The following is a 24,211-nucleotide window of genomic DNA, read 5'->3' on the forward strand; positions in this document are numbered from 1 at the left end:
TATTTTAACAGAACAATAACATTGACAAATCCTGGGGGGGGGGACTTGTGGGGGAGGGGAACCAGCAGATGTTTTGAATCAGTCAGCCTCAAACAGATGCCTGATGGAGGAGTTCTCGTTTGCAGGCCTTGCAGAATTGTGGAAGTTCAAGTAGGGCTCTGATCTCCTCAGGGAGTTTTTTCCACCAGGTGGGTGCCAGGACCGAGAAGGCTCTGGCCCTTGTTGAGGTCTGATGTGCTTCTTTGGGGCCAGTTGGAGGTGGTGGAGTGTAAGGCTCCTTTGGGGGTATAGGCAGGGAGGCAGATACACTGGGCCTAAACCGCATATGGCCTTGAAGGTGATTACCAAACCCTTAAACTTAATCCGAAATTCAACTGGGAGCCAGCCAAGTTGTTATATATTTTATATTCTATTCCCAGCTCAAGCCCCATTGATTTCATTAGGATAAATTCAGCTGTGCCTCACCGATAGCAAGATATTCAGAAGGACTTATCTTTGGCTACATCATGCCCTATACCAACTTTATCACAAGAGAAAGAAACCACATGCAGAAGCACACTAGATAGAAATAACAGGTCTTATCTTATGGGGGAAATAGTTAAAGTAATGCACAGGTCTGGTCTCTGCTTTTAACACTATTGTGCAACATCTTCAAAACAGATTTTATCTTAAGCATATTGCTGAAACAGCAGCCATACTATATTCTTCACTGAATCCTGCAGTTAATTTATAGCAAGATCTTTTCTTCAACTTAGAAAAATAGTTGTGATTTCTTTGGCTATGAATCCTCTCCTTAATCTGACTGTACAAGAGTTTCTGTTTTGAATATTTATTCTAAAATACAAACCATTTCTGTATCATTCCTTATTTGGTATCATGACATCATTTTCTCAGTAGAGAAAACATGTATATGATTTAAAAAACACAGAAGGATATTAAGACAGAAGTATGCACTGGTAGTTCAAACTCTAGGTCAGAATACAGATTTTTGAGGCTTTGCATACTTACAGTATTTGCTGGCGTATAAGACTACTTTCCCCCCCTGAAAAACATGCCTCCAAGCGGGGGGGGGGGGGGGTCGTCCTATACGCCGGGTGCACTTCAGTTGGGATAGACATAGCTTCCCATAGTGGCCCATAGTACTGTAATGTAATGAAACGAACTCTATATTTTGAGTGGAAATGTTGGGGGGTCGTCTTATACGCCCAGTCGTCTTATATACCGGCAAATATGGTAACTATCTGGAATATATGTTATATAGATATGAAGAATACTTATATAAGCTATGGTAAGTGAACAAAAAATCTCAGGACAGAAGGATACCATAGATTCATATTCCTCTCAAATTCAAATCAGTAAATCTGCCTTGGATCTGGACTTTTACAGATGGTATATCTATCTGCCAAACTCTGATTTTAATTTGTTTTTCTGTCCTTGAAAAAGCAAATTTATGACTTAAAGAAAAGCCCTTATCTTCAGAAACCCCCATCCCATATTTCTGTTCCTGCCACAACCCTCTGCTAACATAACAGAAGAAATTTCATTAATAGCATAACTGCAAGCTAATTTTATTTGGAAAATCTTCATTAGCATAGTCCCTGTATTTCTTCCATACTACAAAACAGAAAAGAACAGGAGGTATGCAGCTAAGCATTTTTCAGCATGCAATAAATAATATAATCACGGTTTTATGAGACTGCCAGTAGTAGGACTTCCCAGGATCATTATGCCATCAGTTATTACATTTTAAAAAATTAGGGACAGATTATACAAAGGCAATAATAACTTGATGGGTTAGAGACATGTATTTGAAATGGCAAAGCTGAGTGAGAAATCTTGATGTGAAGAGACTTAGCAAGTTCGGTAGACACAGAAGAAAAAGTTCAGGACTAATCAAAGCTTCAGCCAAGGATTTAGGCAAAAAGTACTGCTAGGCTCTTCAGGCAAGCAATGAAAGTCCCTGCACTGGTCAATCCATAGGCCTTCCAACGCCTGCCAATGTAGCCTTTTTTACCCTTGAAGGGGAAAATCAGAGGCCTAGGCATAATATCTCATTGGAGCCTTTGATACTTTTCTGACCCCCTTGATAATGACAGGGCAGGCTTTCTCAATCAGGGTTTCATAAAACCCCCGGGGGGACATGACCATATATGATAATATCACAATATTTTTTGATTTTTAAAATATATATATTTAGAAAATTAACTCCCACCCAATCAGTGAAACACTTCCACGGCCATCGTGAAATCCCAGGGTTAATTTTTTTAAATACATTAAAATATTAATTATCATTATATGACCATATATGGCCCCACAAATAGCCTATGATGAGCGTGGAGGAGGTGGGAAGGAGAGTGGCCCCAGCCATATAAACCCTTGCTGGTCGAGACTTGTTGCACATGATAGTGGAGTCCAGAGAGGTAAGAATTCTCATTTTAACTTAACGGGGGGGGGGGGGAGAGACTGGAGCGGCATAGCCCTGCCCCAGCCCTGTTTCTGTAGGCTCCTTTTAATGAAGAACAAACCAGTAGCCAACCCAGAGTGCAGGCATGGTTCTATTCACTAATGATCTGCAAATATTTCTGTGCTGTTGGCGTGGCCTCATGGTATCACATCCAGTAGGAGTGGCTGAGTGATGTCACTTCTGATGACATGTGACTTCTAGGGGCAGGGTAGGAAGGAGGGGCCTGCTAACATCTCCTTCGTGATTCCTCAAAGTCTGAAGACTGTTTCCGGAGTTTCTCAATGGTAAAAAGGTTGAGAAAGTCTGGGTTAGGGCCTGTATGCTTTGGGGTTTTATGCATTTTGCTAGTCACCTTAGATCTATTTTTAACAATGAATGTGTGAAGAAATAAATACTTAACCAGTCACTGATAGATGTAAACCCAATTCTGGAGAATACAGACAAAGCAAAAAAAATTCAAGTAATGAAATGTAAAAATGGAGACAGCAGAAGGTATAAGCTAAAAATGGGTTAAACTCTGAAGGTAGAGAAGAGCAATATATAGATTAGAAACTGTTTATAGCAACAAAACGTTCCTGCAAGTTCTGATTAGAATGCTGAAAATCCTGTCCGCCCTTCTTTTCACAGTTTGTTTCTAGCCCTCCTTATGAAGAACAAAGTTTCCAAACAGTATATCCTAATGATGCAAATATAACAACAAAAACTTAACAGGCAAACATCAGACGTATGCACAATTGCTATACTGGTCTTTAAAAACTTTTGCTTAAGGTCCTTGCTGAAGACTGATCAGTATTTTGTGCACAGGATTCCATACATCTGGCATTAGCAGAGCTGCAAATCACTTAGAATTATCCCACAGAAGCAACTGTTTTGGTTCCAGAGGAATATTTCTTGAGATCGACAATTATGATACAGGACATGCAGTGGAAAGAGACTGAAACTTCCTACCCTGAAGCACCCAAACTGCATTCAAAAGACAACACAACAGCAACAAAAATCCCAAGATGCTTCTTTGTTTTTCATTGCCGCTAGCATCATTTTAGCATGTAAATAATGGCCTACTGCACATTTGCTTCCAATTTATAGTACAACAGGGAAAAATATATAGCCTTAATTAAGATTGCCAATAGACAATCCTTTTTCTACAAGGAGGGAAGTTTGTCTGGAATTGTAAGTGCAGTCTGATTCGAGAAGCAATTCTGGACAGACAATTACATAAAAGTAACATTTTCTCTTCTCTAAGCACTAAGGATAAAAAAGTTATGCATCTGAATTTATCTACTTTGGCACTTAAATTAAGACACATACCAATTGCCATTACATATTTTTTTTCTTCCCATAGGAGTCAGTTCACATTAAAATTACACTGACTGAAGTGGCTAGGTTGCTAGCTTCAGTAAGGCTGACCACTTGCTCATTAGATCCCTGCCCCTCATGGCTGCTCAAAAAGAGCGAGAGGATTGGAGGTCCTCTCCAGGAGATCATTAACCTCCCCCTCAGAATGGGTGGATTCTCAGAGGGACTGACAGAGGCAGTGGTCCGTCCCATCACTGAAGAAACCATCACTGCATCTGCAGGATCTTGTCAGCTACCACCCTATCTCACATTTGATGTTTCTGAGGAAGGTGGTTGAAAGGGCTGCCACAGACCAACTTCTAGGATACCTCGATGAGGCTTCAGTCCTAGACCCATTCCAGTTTGGCTTCCAGTCTGGTCATAGGGTGGAAAAGGTACTGGTTACACTAATGGATGACCTCCGGAGACAGCTGGAACCATGGCAGGTAGCACTGCTTGTGTTAATCAATCTCACAGTGGCATTTGACATAGTTGTTCATGAGCTTTTCGCTCATCACCTTGCCAACACTGGGATACAAGGGATGGCCCTTCAATGGCTTATCTCCTTTCTCTGGGGTCATGGACGGAGAGCTGTTGGAGAGATGCAATAACATCAATATCACCTCCAGTGTGGGGTACCACAAGGTGCAATTCTCTCCACAGCTTTAACATTTTTATGCACCTTCTTGCACAGCTGGTCCAGAAATTTGGGCTTCGGTGTCACCAATATGCAGATGACACCGAGCTCTACCTCCTGATATATGGCCACCCAGATTTACCCCCAGATAACTTTGTCAGATATTTGGAAGCAGTGATGAAGTGGCTCAAACAGAGTAACCTGAGATTCAACCCTATGGCTGGGTAGAAAGGGACCAAGCAAGAAAGCACACCTGCCCAGTCTGGATGGGCTTGCAAGCTCAGCCAGAAATTTTGGTACAATCTTTGGTACCTCCTTATCTCTGGATTGTAACATTGACTGGGCCCTCCCTACTAAGAAGATGCCCCTGATTACACTCTAGTTCCGGAAGAACCATTTAAAAACCGAGATTATTGAAGTCACCAGCTGGTACTCGGATTCAATACCCAAATCATTTGCTGATACAAACTAATTTTAATTGCTATTAACAGAATTAATGAACTGTTTTAGCCATTTTATGAGATTTTATGTGAATGAGATGTTGCAGTTTGCCGTGAGCCAGTCTGCTGGAAGAGTGGTATAGATAATAAATAACCAACAACCCAATAGATTTACTTTCTGGAAAAAAGGGTGTAACAAACAATCTGTAAAATGCTTCTATCACTGCATTGGAAATTCATTCATTGCTTCTTTCTATAACATCTTTTGTAGGCAGTGCAGTTATTAAAATATTTAAATCTCTCCTTTTCCCTACAGGTTCAAAGTGGCTTATAACTCCCCCCTCCCTAAAGTAAAATCATACACAATATGATAAAAGCCCATTTACTGTCTTCCTCAAGAAAATCCCTATAGCTTAATTCCGTTTAAAAGCCCTCACAAATAATAGTCTTACAGCTTTTTTGCTGTGCAAGCACATACATTTCTCTGAAGGAGGCATATTACTGGGGCTTTGGACCCTCAGCACCTTGGACAGCATTTCTAAGGGGCACCATTATGTATGTCATGCATTTTTATTTTGCCTCAAGAAGACCAGTGTTCTCACTTGCTAATGCAGAGGCAAATATAGTCACTGTTCTGGACCACACCAGCCATGCTGTAACTGTTAGCCTTCAACCTGCAGTTTGACCCGGCTGCAATGAGCATGAAGATTAGTTCTGTGCAGCTCACAGATGTCAGGCATAGTGAATTAGTCAGCCTGACTCTTGGAAAATTACCAGAAGGCTACCTCAGTCCCTGAGACGGCCGCTCTAAGTGTATCGTGGCAGTATATAGTTTGATTCCTTTGACTGTTCCCAGAGCATCTGCTCCACTGACAAGCTGGTCCCTATCTGCTCGTAACAGATGGGAGGTCTGCAAAGAATATTTGTTACAGGGACTGGAAAGAGATGGAATGAAATGACTTTCTGGCATTCTCAAATCCTCTAATTCACAGCAGTACCAGAGCAGGAGGAAAGAAAGAGCTTGTTCACAAATACATACAATGTAGCAGATATATGCTATAATGATGTTAGGAGTCCGTGGTCAGAGAAATGCTCAAAACAGCGAGTTGTTTTCCTTCTAGTGGCAAGGCCATGACACAATTACACATACATGGCCTTCTGGAAGAATGAGGTTCAGATGAAACCGTGGACTCCTCTCAGGAGCAGAGGAGACACAAACAAGACAGCCACGCAAAGCATGGTACCACAGAGGAATTCCTTTTATAACCGAGTTAAAGGGCTAGGAGAAACATTAAATGCTGATCATGACTTGTCAAACACTACAAAATGAAAACTATCCAAGTAGTAAAATCATTCTGAACTAGAGGCTTGGCCCTCTACAAGGGATTTGCTAGTGGTGGTTCTGTGGGCTTATGCACCCCACACCTTGCAAAAAGCTGGGCAGATGAAACTAGTGCACCTAACTTTTCCTGGTGAATAACAAGAACAACAGGTAGCTGGATCATATAGAAAGATGGCACAATTCACAGACAACCATGAAAAAAAGGGAAGAATGTAAATTATATCCAAAAAAAGGAAGGGGAGTTTCTGCTCCATAATCAACTAGAATAGAAAGGCTGTTGTGTCCCATTGGTGCCTCATTCACCCATTTACCAGCCCACCAGCACCACAACAACAGAGATGTAACAACTATTCTTCCCCAAGAACCTATCTAAAAAACCTCATAATGCAAAATACTAGTACACAGATACACACCAGAGACAGGCAATATTTTCAAATTTTAATTTCAAAAAAGTGCCTGATGGCACACAAACAGGCCAATGACTCAACCCAGCATATTACATATGGAAGCATTAGAGCCAAATTTAGGAACATCCATAACCCCACCAAAAATATGTGCCTACAGGTTTTATTTTAATAGCTGAGAAAACAAAGCTTCTCACTTAGGACAAATGATCAGAATGAAAGTGCAACTTTCATCAAGTGAATATAAACTGTCATGCTTAGTATCTTGGTATTTGTAAACTGGAATTCACATGCCACAAATCGTTTCCCTCTACAGATGAGGCAGCTTAGCAGCCAGTTCTTTTCCATTCCCATCTCCTCACTCCACAGAACATCACAAATTTGGCAAAGCCAAATCAAGAGAGTTTAGTCAGTCAAACAACCAAATATTTAACCTCCACCACTATCAACTGCAGTCTAAGGTGACAGTGTCCAGGAACAGTTTGTGTAGATGAGGCCTATGTAAAATTAGCCCACAGGCAAAAAATTTCTGATGTCATTATACTGGTGCAAAAGAATACGGTCTCCTAAAGCATGGAAGTGATTTTTTCATAACCTATTAACTGCTGAAGATAGTACTGTTTGAAAACAAACTTGGAGGTTCATTCACATACACACACAAAAAAATCCATCATCATAAATCTATGGCAGGAAGCATACACCATGCTACACAATATCACAAAATGCCATCTGCTCTGATCTGATTCCTATTAAAGACCAAATGTGTACATTCTTGAGGTAATTGGACATTGCAACCTTAAGCAGAGATGCACCTTTTTAACCCATGGATCTGGAGGGATGTAATGCTGATTAGGATTACATTGCATGTTTCCTATGTTTATTAAAAAAACCTTACCATAGCAAGAACAAATACCTGGATTAATGACCCCGACAAATCTGGTTTTGTTAACACCTATCAGATATGCAAACTGTTTAATTAGCTTGGAATTGTTCCTTATTTAGCCAAGATATTAAGGTTGTCAGCAGAGTATGACAAGCATCATAGTGCACTAATTTACTAGCTGACAAACACTTTCAATGTTATCAAACCAACAACACTAAAATCAGTTCCAATTTATGAAACTGTTCATTTTCCATTAGTCTCCAAAAAGAAAGCTGTTGTGGACCATGCATTTTTAAAAAAGGACAGATTTGCTATTCACTGAAAAACTCAACCAACAAACCTCAGTTCGATAGCTGAACACATTAAAAAGCATAATTTAAAGTAAAACTGAGCTTTTTGCTTTAATTTTAAAAGGCTGAAATGTTTATTCAACAAGGCAATTAATTCAAGCTTTTATTTACAACTTTTCAACTGAAAGGTTGTCCAGATGAACCAGGTAGCTTATCCTTTAAATATTAAAATGTTTTTAATATAAGGAGGCAAGCACCATCATGCAAGAGACATCCCTCTATTCCGACACGCAGAAAATTCCTCTTCTAAAATGATGTTGGCCAGAATACATGAGCAAATCTTAGCAAATATGCTTCCATGGTAAACATACGTTGCACGTTCGTACAGTAAAGTCCTAAGACAACTTTCCTGGGAATAAACCCCACTGAATATATCCAAGCCGGATTCTCAGTAGACCTCTTTAGGAATGTCCTTTAACCTGCAATTGAGGCCTCCTTTATATATGTACCCTTTATATACTCACTTGTACACATATATATACACAGCCAGCCACTTTGCTCCCAGTATGGAATGCCTTATAAAAAACGTCCTGCAATTATACCACCAATACATTCTAAATAACTGAGTATTCCAGAAAAGATATAGCAATATTTTGGGACCTAAACATTATTACAGCACAGCACAGAGGACTTCCAGGGCCATTTTGTGGAGGAGAGACAGCTGCCTTCCAACTGTCCACAGTTATGGGGCTGTGAGATGAAAAGCTTTGGAACCTGAAATGTTTTGGAAGCTGAAATGTTAAGTGAAAAAGATTCTCACAAAAGGAAGCAAAGCCTGCTTTCAAAACAGCTCACCAGCAGCTATAGGTGGCTCTGGAAACATGAAGTGCGGACCTTGCGTTCTCTGACAATGCCAGAAAGTAAAGAAAGCCTCCCTCCTGAAGGCTTGTACATAAAAGATCAAACAAGATGCCTAAACAAATGTTTAAGTAAAAACTGAGACTATTAAAGATGAGTTGGACTCCAATTTTATGTCATTTTGTGAAGTTTAGGGACATGCTTAATTCAAACCAAACCTAATGGGATTCTGAGTGTTGGCTGATGCCAATTAGAAGTTTCCACAAACCTATTTGCCTCAGGTGGGGTTTGAGCACTCCTTTTTAAATAGGATCTTTCAGGATGCAACTACTCTAAGCTAACTGCCATGTCATCCTTAAAGGATGACTGGGTGGGGTAGATTCCTAGAGAGAGTACACTCTGATTCAGGGTTTATTACCTTGTTATAATAAAAAGGAGCAGATTTAGGTTCAGACACACATGTCTGTAGTGGATACACTAATTAACTAAACTTGTAAAAGACAATACTACACAGCAAACACTCTACAATAGCCGAAACTCTGTATTTTACCAGAAAACACTATGACCTGTGCCACTTCTCTATTTCAGTTCTGTCACCCAACACCAGCTACTGCCTTTGTTTTTATTTCTGACGCGCCCTTTCAGATTCATCAGACTGGATAAGTTCTTGGCTTGTATCCTACCACTCAGCTCTACTATGGCTAGGGCGCAGATACAACCCCTACTTTCAAGTTTGCTCCTAGTATTCACAAGCATGTATATTCAGATGGAAGCAAGCAGTCAAAAGCATATCATTTAGCTTCTGTAATTCCTACAGAGACTCATTAACTGATCTCCCATCATTACCAGACCCTGCCTTTCTCCATCTTTATATATATATAATATATATTATATATATGCACACATATTATACATACACACACATACATACAAATAAATATAATGTACACACTTCAAAGACTGCTTTTTACTCTCTCACACTCACTCTCATACACGTACAAACCCTTCCTTTCTCTTACAAGTTGAAAGACAAAACTGAACATGATAAATGACTCCCATGCAAAGGAATACACAGAATATCTTCCGTTAGTTTTACGGCTTAGAGAGCGATGTTACAGACCCAAGAGGAGCAAAAATGGGATACAAGGGGTTGCAGTAAGATCTTATTGGACAGGAATCATAGCCCACATTCTCATTGCAAAAGTTCCTTGGTGGTTCAGAATGGCCACCTGATTCACTAATCATGTGTGACGCAGAAAATGTGCTTAACACTGCAACTAGCAAAAGAGGTAGTGAATTAATAATGACAAAGATGTACTTGTAAAGCTTACATGATATAGATCTCAAGAAGCTATGAATGTCAGATGATGGGTAACCACTAAAATGGTGCCTTTATTCTTCACTTGCAGGTAACTACTGGAATTAAGAGACCAGAGTCATGTCTAGCCACTACAAGACAAATGAGCCCTCAAACAGTCAACAGAAAGCTCTGCATCATTTGAACAGAAGAAACTGGAACAGCAAATAAACACACAAAAATCCTATGGAAACTATCACATAGAAAAATAGGGGAGACTCTAATTTAGTTCTGATCCATTTTATTTATTTAAGGAAATGAATACACCCCATATCCAAGGTTTCTTGAAGCAGTGCCCAAAACACTTATCTGCAGCCCCTCAATCACAGCTTCCTGGAGCAGCAAACAACACTATAAAGTCAACAATAAAATTCATACTACAAACAATATAACATTTATTCCATCAATAAAGATAAAGTTTAAATACAATTAAACCCCAACAACTGATAAAAGAGCGGTCATAAAAAAAACAATGAAGGAAAATAAAAAAAATACAGTATTCATTGCATATCAAGAACTGGGTGTACCATTCCATGTGTGCCATCAAAAAATGTGGTATGTCTTAATAGTCGCATACATGCTGCAATTATGTACAATTTTTTAAAAATAGTTTTTCCTTTGATATGTACCTTTTGGGGGCTTGCCTTCTTTTCAAATTTAATTACAATATATCTATACATTGGGTTCAAGGGGGAGGAAAAAGTCACACCACCACCACAGCTCTACATCACTTTAAATTACTTGTTAAATAAATATGCTTTCACCTGGTACTTGAAAGGAATAGAGCAGGCAGCAAGCAATGTCCTGAGGAGAGAACATTCTATAGATGTGGAACCACCATGCAAAAGCCCTTGTTCTCTGGCTGCACCCATCTTATGTCAGAACATGGAGACACAAAAAGTAGGGCCTCAGTGAATGATCTAAGATGGCAGCCAGGTAACACATTCTATAAAAATCATGCCACACAATAAAACAAACCATCTAAGAGCAAAATGGTGGAGGGAAATCAGCATAAGGCAGCATAAAACAACAGCACTACATACTAAATTTACATCATAGTAAAAATGTTTAATTGAGAAACCTGGTCCAGCTGGGGTGGGGCGTCTCTTATAGAACAGCAATTTTTAAAAAACAGAATGTGGTGAAATTCTGTGTGTAAGTTTTCCCACTGGCATTTTTAGGACCACACTTCACTAAGTTGTTCACCTGTTGTTGTTGTTGTTCACCTATTGCAATTGTTCCAAAAGCAAAACTAGTGATATTTCATACTAGTCTGCGGGTTCAAAGCTGATGGTCGTACCCGGCCCCCTGTGAGGTGCAACGGGCCTCGGCTAGGGCCAGGGCCTTTTCGGTCCTGGCCCCTATCTGGTGGAATGAGCTCCCGGAAGCCCTGTAAGCCCTGCGGGATTTACCAGCTTTCCGCAGGGCCTGCAAAACGGAGTTCTTCCGCCTGGTTTATGGTTGAGGCCGGTGCCTCGACAGTAGATCGGACCCCTCTCCAAGGTGATCTTATAGTGGTTGTTACTCCCCCTTGAGTTTGGTTGGTTGTAGTTGCCGCTGTTGGAGTGGGCTAGGTTGGGAATCGCCAGTTTTTAGATAGGTTTTATTGTATCTAGGGGTTTTGCTGGGATTTTACTGATTGTGATCCGCCACGAGCCTCATGGGAGTGGCGGGATTAGATAGACAGACAGACAGACAGTCCCTTAACATCAAGCAAAAATAAATTAATAATAATTTATATGGAACAAAGTAAGTTTTTACCACCACCACATAAACATCTTCACAGGTAAATGTGACCTTTCTCCCCTAGTGCTTTGTGCCAAAAAAGGTTACTTAATCTCTAGCTTATTCCATCGCTTAAATCTGGCAGAACAAGAGAAAATTGACCCAGATATATATCAAGCTGCCTAGTTATGTCAGTATACTGCAAGAGTGACGCAACTGAAATAATTTTACATAAAGCAGAAGGGAAAGCTGCCAAAGTAGGGGAGACAGGCAGGAATGTTATACACAATGATTTCACAGGTCAACAATGATTTCAATAGACTAGCACACTGTAAGTCTTATTTAGCTGTTTAGCCACTGAGTAAAATTCATTCTTCTACTGACCAAACATGATTGCTCAACCAGTTCAGAAAAGCTTTTGGATACCTGGACAGGATCGCCCTTTAGTGAAGAAGCTACAGACACCCTTTTCACAACTGCTTCTGGTGTACTGTCCCTGGTTGCACCTACTTTTGAATGTGCAAGAAGTAGCTGTCTATAAACCAGTGATGTGCAAAAATCTGCATGTACTGACGTTTTGGAAAGTGCATAGAAGTTATGAGCACAGGAATGACCCATACACTGTTACTATATGTGCTCCTTTCATGTTTTTTTTAACACAGAGACTCTAACTTGGGTTTGGGAAACTCTCCCAGAACCAGAACCAGTTTCCTCAACAGCAAAGACCCAGTAGCAGCAGATGAACTACCATGAGCTCAATGCTGTCAGAGGATCTCACCAACGTAGCAGCAAAAATACACATGCAAAACAACATTCTCAAATATTGATGTGGTACAACCTAGGGTGCATCTGCTACAGCACTTAGATGCTCAGCTTTTGGGTTTTGTATAGTATTGCAGAACATAGTTTGCCTCAACACCTCCCATGCCCACAAACTTGATGTCTAACTAAAAACAACAATGAGAATCTTCATGAGATGAATTAAAACCACTCCAACAGATTGGCTTTGTACATTTTGCCACATTGCTCCTGCACATCTCTGAAGGCAAGATACTCTTCTTCATGACTATAGAAAGATCACTGAAAACAGAGAGTTGTCCATCCACAGACATGGCTGACATGGGCCCATCCAGACTAAAGTTCTGACACTCAGCAATAAGATCTGCACAAATCCAGCAATCACAAAATATTGATGAAGGAATGAATGGTTGAAAACATGAATGCAAATAGTACTACCCATTATCCATAACCTGGTAAACATCAAGAAGGGGCCCACAGGATTTGACTCGCCATGTAAAGGATGGAAGATGGCTGAACAGGCTTTAGCTGTGCAGACCTGTTTTTAAAATGGGGCAAAATACCAGATCCCCCAATATGATTATAGTGCAGCCCACTGAACTGTTTTCCATATATCAGAGGAACGTGTGCGTCATGCTTTACAGGGGAGATGTAACACAGTTCTTTGTGCTCTCCTCAGCTGTAATCAAATGGACTGAAAATATAGATATTAGTATTTATTGGGATGGCTCAATTTGTCAGCATACCTGTTTTATCTACTTGGTTACATATATTATATGCTTCCTGTGTGTACCTCTGCTATACAATAAATAAATAACTCCAAAGTAAGGCATCATTATCACTCAAAATGGCTGCCAAAATGAACTAAGCCAAGATGAAGTCAGAGCAGTCATCCTGTATGTGGCAAGGGGGTCCCTCTTAACAACACTATTTAATCTGCATGCAGCACTAGCAGCCAGGAACAGGGAGGGGGGGTAAGCAGTGGCAATCCCTTCTAGGAAGAACCATGTGACTAAGCCCTTTGAGAAATTCTATCCTAGAACTCAGGAAGAAGAGAGAGCTCCCCTCCCACCCCACGAAGATGCTGCTTATTTAAATTGGGATTTAAATCCATCATAAGCATTATCAAGGTGTTCTGACCTGGATAGCCAGGCAAGCCTGATCTCATCAGATCTTGGAAGCCAAGCAGCAGTGTCAACCCTGGCAAGTAACTGGATGGGAGTCCTCCAAGGAACATGAGGGTCATGATGGGGAGGCAAGGCAATGGCAAACTACCTCCAAGCGTCTCTTGCCTGGCTACCAGCCAACTGAGGATCTGCTGGCTATACTACACACGTGTCACCCAATAAATTAATCAACAAGTTATCCAAGCCCTAAACTGTCTGCTCCAAGGCACAGCTTCACAGTGGCTTAATAAACAGCACATTAATTTCCCTTTTTCCCATCGCCACTGTCCACAGCATCTTAGCTCATGAAAGCCAAGAAACAGGTGAGATGGTTTGCTACATTATTGATGCCACCCAGCCTGCTGTTTAACCATTATAAGTAACTGAGTCATTCCTACCCAATCAAACTGGATCAAATAACAAAAAGGATCAGGTTCTTCCACACAACTGAACCTGCTCTTTGTTTTCAAGAAACTACAGCACATAGGCTTGTACCACTATTTGGTTAGATTGAGATACTTCTTTGGTGCTATGCTGGTAACACTCTGTGTATCCAATTTTGAGCTAGTTTGTTTAAAGCAAGATTAGGTAATTGAGAATTTCACAATTACCACTACCACCTCTTCCCATGTATTAAAAACCCACACACACACACAAACTATTATTTATTATTATTTATTGTATGGCATGTGTAATGTAGCCAGGAGATCCGATGATTGGCTGGCAGCCAGGCAAGGGATGTTCAGAAATGGTTTGCCATTGCCTGCCTCCATATCAGGACCACGAGTGTTTCTTGGAGGTCTCTGGTCCATATACTAGTCGTGGTCAGTCCTGCTTAGCTTCTGAGATCTGTCGGGATCAGGCTTGCCTGATTTTCTAAAACTCCTCACAATGCTAGCTTTCGAATTTGCAAGAAAAGTCCTCGGGTGTTTAAAAAGTTTAAAACTGTGATATTATCTTTGATGATGCAGTTCACTCTCACCTCATTGAGGTAACTTTTTCTTCACAGTCCATGGATCTTAACAGAGAAACTGCAACCTAGCTAGTACAAATCTGCATACAAAAGAACTTTGCTTGCAATGCTTTAGTGAAGGCGCAATGTTCCTAATCTTTTAACAATGGAGGCAGGGAACAGACTGTAGACTTGCCTTTAGATACCAATCTTCCCCTCTTTTCAGAACCCATCCATAGAGTACTACTGTGTCTGCATCAAGTGAAAGATGTTCAAACCAGAATCTGCAACCAGAGTTAGAAGCAGATTTGCAAACTTACATTTCAGGCTAACCAATTAATCTGAAGAGGAAAAAGCAGGGGCAATTGTACGACCATAATTTGCCACCCATGGTTAGATGATTGGGAACATTATAGCTATCTAAATGCAGAAGCTAACCCAAAAGTGGACTCTCCATAAAATTTTATTCTATGTTCTATTAAAGAGGAAAACAGACATGTGTTACCATGTCCAAAGACATTAATTTCACTTGAAGGTAGGCAAATGCACAGCTGCCTCCAGAAAGCCTCTATTCCAAACAAAGGACGCTGCCAAGGTCGTTACTAGACTTGGAGTCAGAAGAAATGGAACAGATGAACAAGGTCTTGAAGATTTACTGCCAGATTCAAAGAGGGACCTTGTTGTTGAACTCATTCTCACCTCTTTCCCTTTATGTTCATTCTTAAAAGAGACACAAAAGACCATGGGAGTCGCTTTTGCTCGTTACATCTTAGCAATCATCCCCCTATGTCATTTTAGGCGCATGGAATGAAATGTACCATCAATATTAAAGACTAGGGCAGGTGTTACATAAGCAGCACCGTTCAAAGGACAGCCAGACTCAGAAAACACAGCAAAGATACTGATGTTACATCAATAAACTTGCATAAATGACCCAGTAATATGTTTGTCTCCTAGCTTTACCTCACATATTATGAAATTTCCTGTCATGCAACATGCTGAAAGTGTAGAGGGGAAAGAAATGCAGAAAGAAAGAAAACTAAATATCAAAACAAGTAACTTGTTAATTTGCTCATATGAAACCTTAATATGAGAGTGTCAGGACACTTGTTTACCCTGAGGTTAATGCCACCTTCTGTCATCTTGGTCACCTGTCACTGGTACATTCTTGGGCTACAGAATAGGAAGGGAGAGGGTAATTTTGCCCAGGACTCCCAAATCTCTGACCAGGAGTCTGTATTGCATTCATAAGCTGCTCTGATCCTTCTCCCCCTTGACCTTTGCATATGCCTCCTTTTAAACCCCAGCCTTCCCTTTTAGCCACCCCCCTTCCTCTTCTCAACCCTTTTCAAGTCCCACCTCCCTCTTCCAGCTGCTCATCTTGTTTCCCAGAGCACCCTGACAGCCAGCTCCTCTCCAGGTGTTCCTCTGAAGTAAGTGATTTTTCAGCCAGTTCTTGACCTGTTGGGTTGCCCAACCCATGAAAGGTGTCCCCCTCCCAGGGCACCACAGGCCTCACCAAACCCTTCTTCAACCCCCAAGACCCCTTTTGGTAAGTGTGAGAAAGAGAAAGTATCGTATTAAGAAAGAGACTCATTTAACCTAGTACTGCTGTGGCTAGAGGACCATGGGGTCTCACACAGGGGAACAGGGCCCTGACCCAGGGATATTCATAGGTTCTTCTCATAATGTTCAACGAAGAATTTTTATAGGCTGCATATCATTTCCATGAGGGCTCCCCTTCAAAACGTAGCTCCAACTGAATGCAAAAGTGGATGGACATCACATTTGAATCAATGGTGCTTCTTCACAAGCTGCTGAAGCCCCTTAGATACTACAAGTTCTTTGCTAGATGGAGTGCAACTTGCAAAAAATACTCCACTTCCTGTCAGGCAAACTTCCCCCAATCTACATGGTTTCAAATAAGAGACATGAAACAGCAAAGGCACAAGGCTCCTGGTTACAATCAAGAGCAGTACCGTGTTATCTACAAAGACAAAACATTCCTGAAGGGACAGGGCTTATCATGCAAAACATACAATAGCAGAGAACTTTAGATAAATAAATGCTGCGAAATTTATCTCTGAAGGCTCCAAATGAAACAGTGGGTCACTGCAAGTTCTGTGAACAAAAGGCAGTATTTTTGAAATTCTTGGAAGTCTGTGGGAAATGAAACACCTCGCTGAGGTGAGCAGAGACTGAAGATCTTCTCAGAAGATCTACTTTTTTGCAGCTTACCTCCACTGACTCATATGACTTCCAGCCATTAAGAAAAAAAAGAAAAAAACATTGTTCATTTTTTCTTCCAGCTGCCTTTAAAAATGGACGATTATAAAGATGAAAACACCTAAAGCCTTACATCTAGCATTATTGGTAGCTTTCATTTAGGACTATCATAGTTCTCCCTAGTCCCAAAGAATCTCATTAACAGGCCAAACCAACTAATAAAGATTGCGATCATCAAGCCATTAATCTGGAACCTTCTCATTACCTAATTTATGTCTAACCTGGCATGTTCCCAGGGCTTGGGAGAGGCAGCAGTACTTAAAAACAATTCATCCCCTGAGATACACTGCATTAAATTCAGATTCAGAATTAGGTCATAAGAATCTGTCCGCAGTGTGGCCAGGTGGTTGGGGAGCACCGCTGTAGTAAACAGCAACAACCATTCCATTATATTTAGGGGTTAGTGTATGTGAGGTTTTTTGTAATCCACCTCCAGACTGTGTATGGCCTTGAAAGTGATAACGAAACCCTTAAGTGTGACCTGGAATTCAATTGGGAGCCAGTGCAGTTGTTGGAGAGCGGGCCAGATGTGGGACCTCCACAGTGTTCCTGTAAGAATTCTGGTCATGGCATTCTGGACCAGCTGCAGTTTCTGGATCAAGGTTGAGGGTAGGCCTGCGTAGAACAAGTTGCAGAAGTCTAGTCTAGAGGTGACCGTCACATGGATCTCTGTAATAAAGAGGTCCAGGGCCAAGTAGGTGCTAGTAGTTTGGCCTGGCAAAGATAGTAGAAAGCAAGCCACGCTACTCTTGTGACCTGTGCCTCCATGAGGGAGGAATCAAAGATCACACCTAGGTTCTTGGTGGAGTGATAGCCACACCCCATCCTGGTTGGGCAGACACACTTCCTTGCTTGGACCCTTCTTGCCCAGCCATAGGACCTCCATCTTTGAAGGGTTGAGCTTCAGACAACTGAGCCATAAAGACAGACAAGGTAGGATTGCCAGCTTCTTTGAATACTAAGCTGAATTTTAGCCCATTGAGAATATTGATCTGTTAAACAATGTATTATCCTGAAATACATTATGGAATATTAATTACTGAAAAAAAGTTTATATTTAACTAAAAATATTATTGAAAATGTTGTATATGCCAACTGTATAACACACACACACCCAGATGCTCTCCAAAATTTCTGAAACTTTCCACTGGGAAAAATTCAGACTTCTTCATGCTATACATTTAGAATAAGTGAAATGTTTTAAGAGACAAAATAAATATTTTAGGAGTTCCCCCCCCCTCAGTACTCCCCAAAATATCCTGATCCCTCCCTGAAACATGGGAAGTCATTAGACTTTTTTATGACACACACTTTGAGTGTGAAATATTTTGCCTTAAGAAATAAAACTTAGTCTAAAAAAGAAAATATATCCTGGAGGTACATTTTGCTTCCCAGTGCTCTAAAAAGTTTTAATTTTCTTTTGCTGGAGGAAAAAAATGCCATTGGAGGAGAGGAATGACTTTCTCCCCAAATGTTACCAGGCCTTCAGCTTAGGGATAGAGAGATGGGGAGGCTAGGTATTCATCATCCAGAACCTAGTTCTTCAAATAAGATTTAACATTTCCCTTTTGATGTGATGAAAGAAAAATTTAATGGTACTAGATCTAATGGATCAGACAGGAATGAATTAACTCCGTGATGGTGCCATGAGTGCCACATACCCTCTGATACACTTCCTAGCACCCTCTTGCTTCTTGAGTACTAGGGATAAAATCAGAATGATTCAAATGGAATAGGGAAACAGATCAGGGAGCTTTGGGAGTTTGCCCGTGGCTTGGCAACAGACATATGCTTCTGGGTTTGGAAATGTCTCCCTGCATGCACACTGGCCCATGCACATTTAAATAACATTGCCTCAGTGGCCGCTGCCACCACACTGTTGGTTTTATTTCCTCTCATTACTCTTTTCCGCAATAAAGTTACCCCTCTTCTCCCATTCACTTGGACGACTACTCTGCGCGCGGGTGTGTGTATGTGTGGCTTCTGTGTGTATGTGTGGCTTTTGACAGGCATAATATGCTTGGGCCCACAAGCCTGAGTCAGAATTCCAAAGGCGCCTGCAGGATCATAAAGGCCAAGCACCCCCTGACTGACAGAGTCAAAATCCAAAGAATGGTAAGAAGACAAAGATGAAGGAGGAGGAGCATTTTTGAGAGAACTGTGACTCATCCAAGGTCACCCAGCTGGTTACAACGTGGAGTGCAGTTCTCTGGATTAGAATCCACCACTCTAACTGCTACACCACACTGGCTCTCAGGGGCCATTTGGTTTAGACCGTTCGGCAGAAAGTGTAGTCACTTTCAGCTCATTAACTGCTTCCTCCAGCACAGTGAGGGGCCACTAGCTGGGCTTGCTCCTGGGCCATTTTAACTCCCCCATCAGTCCATAATATAGATCTCCTCCTTTGAATTTGATACACTAGAGACTGACGTGCAACCTGATCCAGCTGCTGCTGATGCATCCAGTACCCCTGAGATCTTAGCTTATGAAACACAAACCATCATCTGACAATCTAATCTCCTTGGCAGGATCCACATAAATGTTAGGAACCCTGCACATGTCAAGGGGATAAAGTCCGGGAAGAAATTCAAGAGAACTCATAATTTTGAGAATAAGCGAGGAATCTGAGTGCAGCACAGCATGGCTTCTGCTGTCTTGAAAGACACTTTCGCTACTAAAAGTAGCAGCTTTTATATGAACTTCCTCAGAAGGATGGAATAAACATGTTCAAAGGCAGAGCTCATTTGTCTTGAAAAAGCAGGGCAAAATCCCAGAGCAGGAAACCTATGAGCGAAATAGGGTCATGCAGTGCCTTTCCAGCCCTGACCCGGATAGTCGCCTAAGCAAGATCCGCCCTGGCTAGCACTTGGATGGATAAAGGATTTCCAGGAAAACTAGGGTCATGGTATAGAGGCAAGTAGTGGCAAACCCCCTCTGAAGGAATCTTGCCTTGAAAACCCCACAGAATCGACATGTCAGATGTGACTTGGCAGCACTTCCACCATCAGTGCCTTTCCTGCCCTAACTTGGATATAAGCCCAGGCTAGCCCAATGTCATCAGATCTCAGAAGCTAAGCAGGGTCAGCACTAATTAGGATTTGGATGGGAGACCACCATAGAAACACAGGGTCGTGTCTCAAAGACAAACAAGGACAAACTACCTCTGAAAACCTCTTGCTTTGAAAACTCTACTGAGTCACCATAAGTTGGCTACAACTCGCTGGCCCTTTCCACCATTGGTGCCTTCTCTAGAGCATTTAACATGCTGATCCCAGGAAACCGACAACTTCCATGCTAAGTACTATGCAGAGCTGAAACTTTATAATGCATTAGGGTGGAAGGGGAGAGCAGAAGCTGCTCTTGGGACTACAGAGAGAGTGCATGTGTGTGTGTGTGCTTGCACTCTTGGCATCAAGGATTCAAAAAACTTGAGGAGCTGGAAGAGAAGATAAAGATTTGGAGGGGAGGGCTCTGCCAACTTTGGAACTTCTATGCTTCTGTCCTTTGTTCGGAACTTGCCTCCTAAGTCATTTCAGCAGTTCAGAGTGTGTCCCCTTCTGACCATGCCTTCACGTTGAAAAAGAAGTTAACTCTTTCCTGATTGGGCCCCTTACTTCCTTAAATACATAGATCTGCCTCCCATTAAGTTTAATTTGGCACTCAGAAAAAGGCTTGGCAGGCCAGGTACCTAAGGGCCTCGTGATTCTTCAAAAATCTTCAAAGAGCAAAGTAAGTACTTTTTGAGATCCGTAGTTAAAAATTTATTACTAAGAAAACCGCAGAGTAGGCCTTTATACTTTCAGCACTGGCAAATAAGCAACCAAAACACTGAAACCAAGAAGTCAGGTTCTCATCAGGCTCACTGCACACTGAAAAAGAGGCAAATATTTTCTTTACGTCTGCCGAAAATTCCCCTCACCCCTTAACTATATTCTTAAATTACAGGGTATGCGTACTGTCATACATACATGAGCCCCCACCGTCTTGGATATTTAAAGGATTCTGACAAACATGTATCGAACAAAAGAACTATTGATATATTTTCAGCAAAACTGAGCACCTCACAACTCTGTCCACAACCAAGAACCAAGATGTTCTGGCAGGGGAGAAGGAATGGACAGTATTTTCATAGACTCCTTTAGCAAGGAGGGTTCCAGAGGCCTTTGTGCCTTCAACAAGCAGGCTAAATGTTCGTAAATGCCATGAAAATGAAGCAAGGGAAAAATGGCTTACCTGCTACCTTCCTGTGTGTCTGCCACTTGCTTAAAAGGCCTAGGAGCCTTGCTATTTCTTTTTTAATCTGGCAACAATGCAAAGTCAAACTGCCAAAAATGCCAGGAGACCTGTTGATTTCAGCTATAGCCCATCAGACTGGATTGCAAAAATTGCTTTAAGCTTTATCCCTTCCACTGCCTGACATTTGGATGAGCAATTCCTAATCTTGTTTAAAAAGAAAAAAGAAAACATCAGCACCCAACCACCATTACATTCCACATGTTCAAATGGCAAAATGAACTTTAGTTTCTGCTGCATGATTCAACAGTAATCTAGGCGACCCTGGGGGAAATCACTGAAGAATAAGTTTTCCCATTATCAATCATGTGCAGAGTCTCCTCACTCAACGTCCACTGGAATAAATCTGCAAAGGAGTCCAAAAGGGGGGTATAACATCTTTGTTTGCTGCAAGGGGAAAACAAATACCCAGCAGGAGTATCAGGGAAGGGGGGATTGACTCAAATGAGTAGCCGTGTTGGTCTGAAGTAGCACAATAAAATCACAGTCCAGTAGCACCTTTAAAGGGGGGGGGATTCAGACAGAACAACAACGGCATGTCAATGTAACGTAAGCAAAATTGTAAATGAGGAACATTATTGGAGGAGTGGACTCTGATGTCGTTACTCAGCAGAGAAGGGACAAGGCAAGTGTGGTTACAATTTCACTTGGGTCAAGACCTATGCACGGATAGGGCCTTTGGTCCTTGATCGGCTCCTAGTCCCCGAAATAGCAGTGCTGACCAGGAAGCCTTTCTACAGCAGACGACACAAAGAGAGCACTTCACTGGCAGCTCCTAAATGCAATCAGGCTGCTTTGTCACATCTCTAACCTTTGTTTGATGAACACAACTGATTGGCTCACACACTCCTACACTTCTGACGATAAAAGATGCTCTTTACAAAAACAAGCAAATTATTAATAGAACCCACCGAGCCACAGTGTTCACAGAACCAGCAGAGCAGATTACACCTGGGCAGAAGCAGCCATCCGCCCCACACTGACACCCCCAAATGTTGCTTTCCACCCCACAAAGGTATTTCAGGGCAAGAGTGGCCTTGCTCTTCTCCACCAACACCCCTCCCCTGTTTTCCCAGGCTTTGCCTACTTATAGCAACTCTGCCTGCATCTAGACCGCCTGCAAGAGGCAGCAAATGGAGGGAACACTGAAATGTGGCAGCATTGATCAGGGCAGGGACGTCAGGGCAAAAAACACATTGATTGACCCTGCTGCAGTCAGTGGCAACGGCTCGACTATCTGTAAAGAGGAGGATTTTCCCCAGGCATGCCACTCACCATGGCAGCAGGGATCGCTTAGACTACAGCCTTATACACAGTTTCCAGTCGTGTCACCACGGCTCTGAGAGGACAGGATGCACATTTAACTAGGCACGGGGGGGGGGGGGAGCACACAAAAAGGCACTCCTCCCCCCATGGCTGAACCAAAAGAACTTTGCACCGAAAATTTCCCTTAGTGAAATTCCCGGTTCCCGTTAGCAAGCTACCCCCCCCCCCTTTTTTTATTCCCCTTTCCGCGCACCGAAGGGTGAACTTACTGCTTTGACAGGGAAGAGGCCCCCGAGCCTCTCCCCCTCCCTCCTGTCTCTCTTCCCTTTCTCAGTCCACAGGAGAGCCGGCGGCGTTGGGGCTGCTGCCGTTCAAAGTCGCGTCTGCAGTTCGGCGGCGTCGCTTCCCCTCCTCCTCTTCCACCCGCAGCAGCAGCAGCAGCAGCTTCTGGCCAAGGCCGGCGTGCCCTGATGCTCGCCGCTCGCTTTCTGCTTCCTGCCCGCCGCCGCCGCCACCATTGTGCGCGCGGCTCCCTGGGTCGTGCTCCAATCCCTCGGGTGGCGGCACGGAGGAACAAAGGGCCACAAGCAACAGCCGGCGCTCGCAGGCTGGAATAAGCCGGTCGCGGGGAAGCATGCTCACTGCAAAGCCCTGCTCACGGAAAACAACGTGCCCTTTCCCATCGCCGCTCGCTCGCTCGCGCTCATCTCCTCCTCCTCCTCCTCCTCCTCCTCCCCCCCCCCTTGCCAAGTGCGCATTTGCGCCAGGCGCACAGCAAGCGAGGACGCAAGCAGCCGGCGCCGCCAGCATGGATGCAGGCAGCAAAAACCGGGGGGAGATGGGAGGATAAAGGCGTACTGTTTACCTGGGGGCGAAGGGGGCTGCTTATCAATCTTGCACCCATGTCCACCACCCAGCCCTTCTGTACCTGATCAAGCCGCACTCCTCTTCCTGCGCTGCACCGAGGCTGCAGTTCCCGGGGACACAGAGGGGGCCGCGGACCAAAAGGGGGGTGGGGGGGAGACAGGCGAAGTCAGTCGGTCATTTCAGCCAAATCTTCAGGCGCTTCCTGTTCAGAAATAAAACGGAAAGGGAACAGATGCAGTTCGCAGTCGGCTGCTTAGTGCCAGGCAGCCTTTCGCTCCATTTCCTACCCCCGAGCAAGGCGCTTCGGCGCCCCTTCCTGCTCACTGCGGTCTGCGACGCTGTCCGGGCTCGCTATCTGCCTGCCTTCTCTCCAGCCTTTAAAAGGCGCCCGTGCCGGCGCTCTCCCATGCCCCCTCTTCCCCAACACAACTTGCGTCGAGGCGGCAGTTGCACAACCGGCAAAGTTCGCCTTCTCTCGCTGAATCGCCAACCCACACCACTTCCCGCGGTCAGCATGGGAGACCATCGGCGGTTACACCTTTTGCAAGCTGGGAGGGAAGGGAGGGAGGATGGAGCTAGGCGGCTTGGACCATTGCGGCCAACGGTGGACAGCGCTGCTCGTTTTGCCAGGCAGTAAGTTGGTGCACTGCGAGTCTGAGCGTCTATGTGCTTGCATAACAAAAAATATTCTTACTAAAGGCTTGCACGGGGCTGCATCCTCGATTCAGGCAGCAAACTCTAGAGCAGAAGAACAGATCTTTCTTACTGCATATTCCTGTTGCTCTGACCAGAGTTGTCACTCAGGAAGAATCCTTGATGTTTTCAGTCTCATTATATATCTATATATT

At 42.8% G+C, this 24,211-nt stretch overlaps 1 protein-coding gene across 6 annotated transcripts in view; it reads right to left on the reverse strand.

The window, feature by feature from the left end:
* Positions 1 to 24,211, reverse strand: part of LRRC8D (leucine rich repeat containing 8 VRAC subunit D) — an 80,776-nt gene that overhangs the window by 19,964 nt on the left and 36,601 nt on the right. For 2 of the 6 annotated variants that reach the window (XM_077333065.1, XM_077333067.1), the window contains exons 2-3: positions 23,425 to 23,565; positions 22,766 to 23,104 (exon numbers count right to left, since the gene is read on the reverse strand). The exons of 1 other annotated variant lie outside the window; for it this stretch is intronic. The gene's annotated coding sequence lies outside the window, so the exon portion shown is untranslated. Of the gene's footprint in view, positions 1 to 22,765; positions 23,105 to 23,424; positions 23,566 to 23,650; positions 23,827 to 24,211 lie in introns of those variants that run through there. 3 more of the 6 variants (XM_077333068.1, XM_077333066.1, XM_077333069.1) reach the window with 3 other exon arrangements.

Source organism: Paroedura picta, chromosome 4 (genome assembly GCF_049243985.1).
Source record: "Paroedura picta isolate Pp20150507F chromosome 4, Ppicta_v3.0, whole genome shotgun sequence".
In the NCBI taxonomy this organism is placed as follows: Eukaryota; Metazoa; Chordata; class Lepidosauria; order Squamata; family Gekkonidae; genus Paroedura; species Paroedura picta.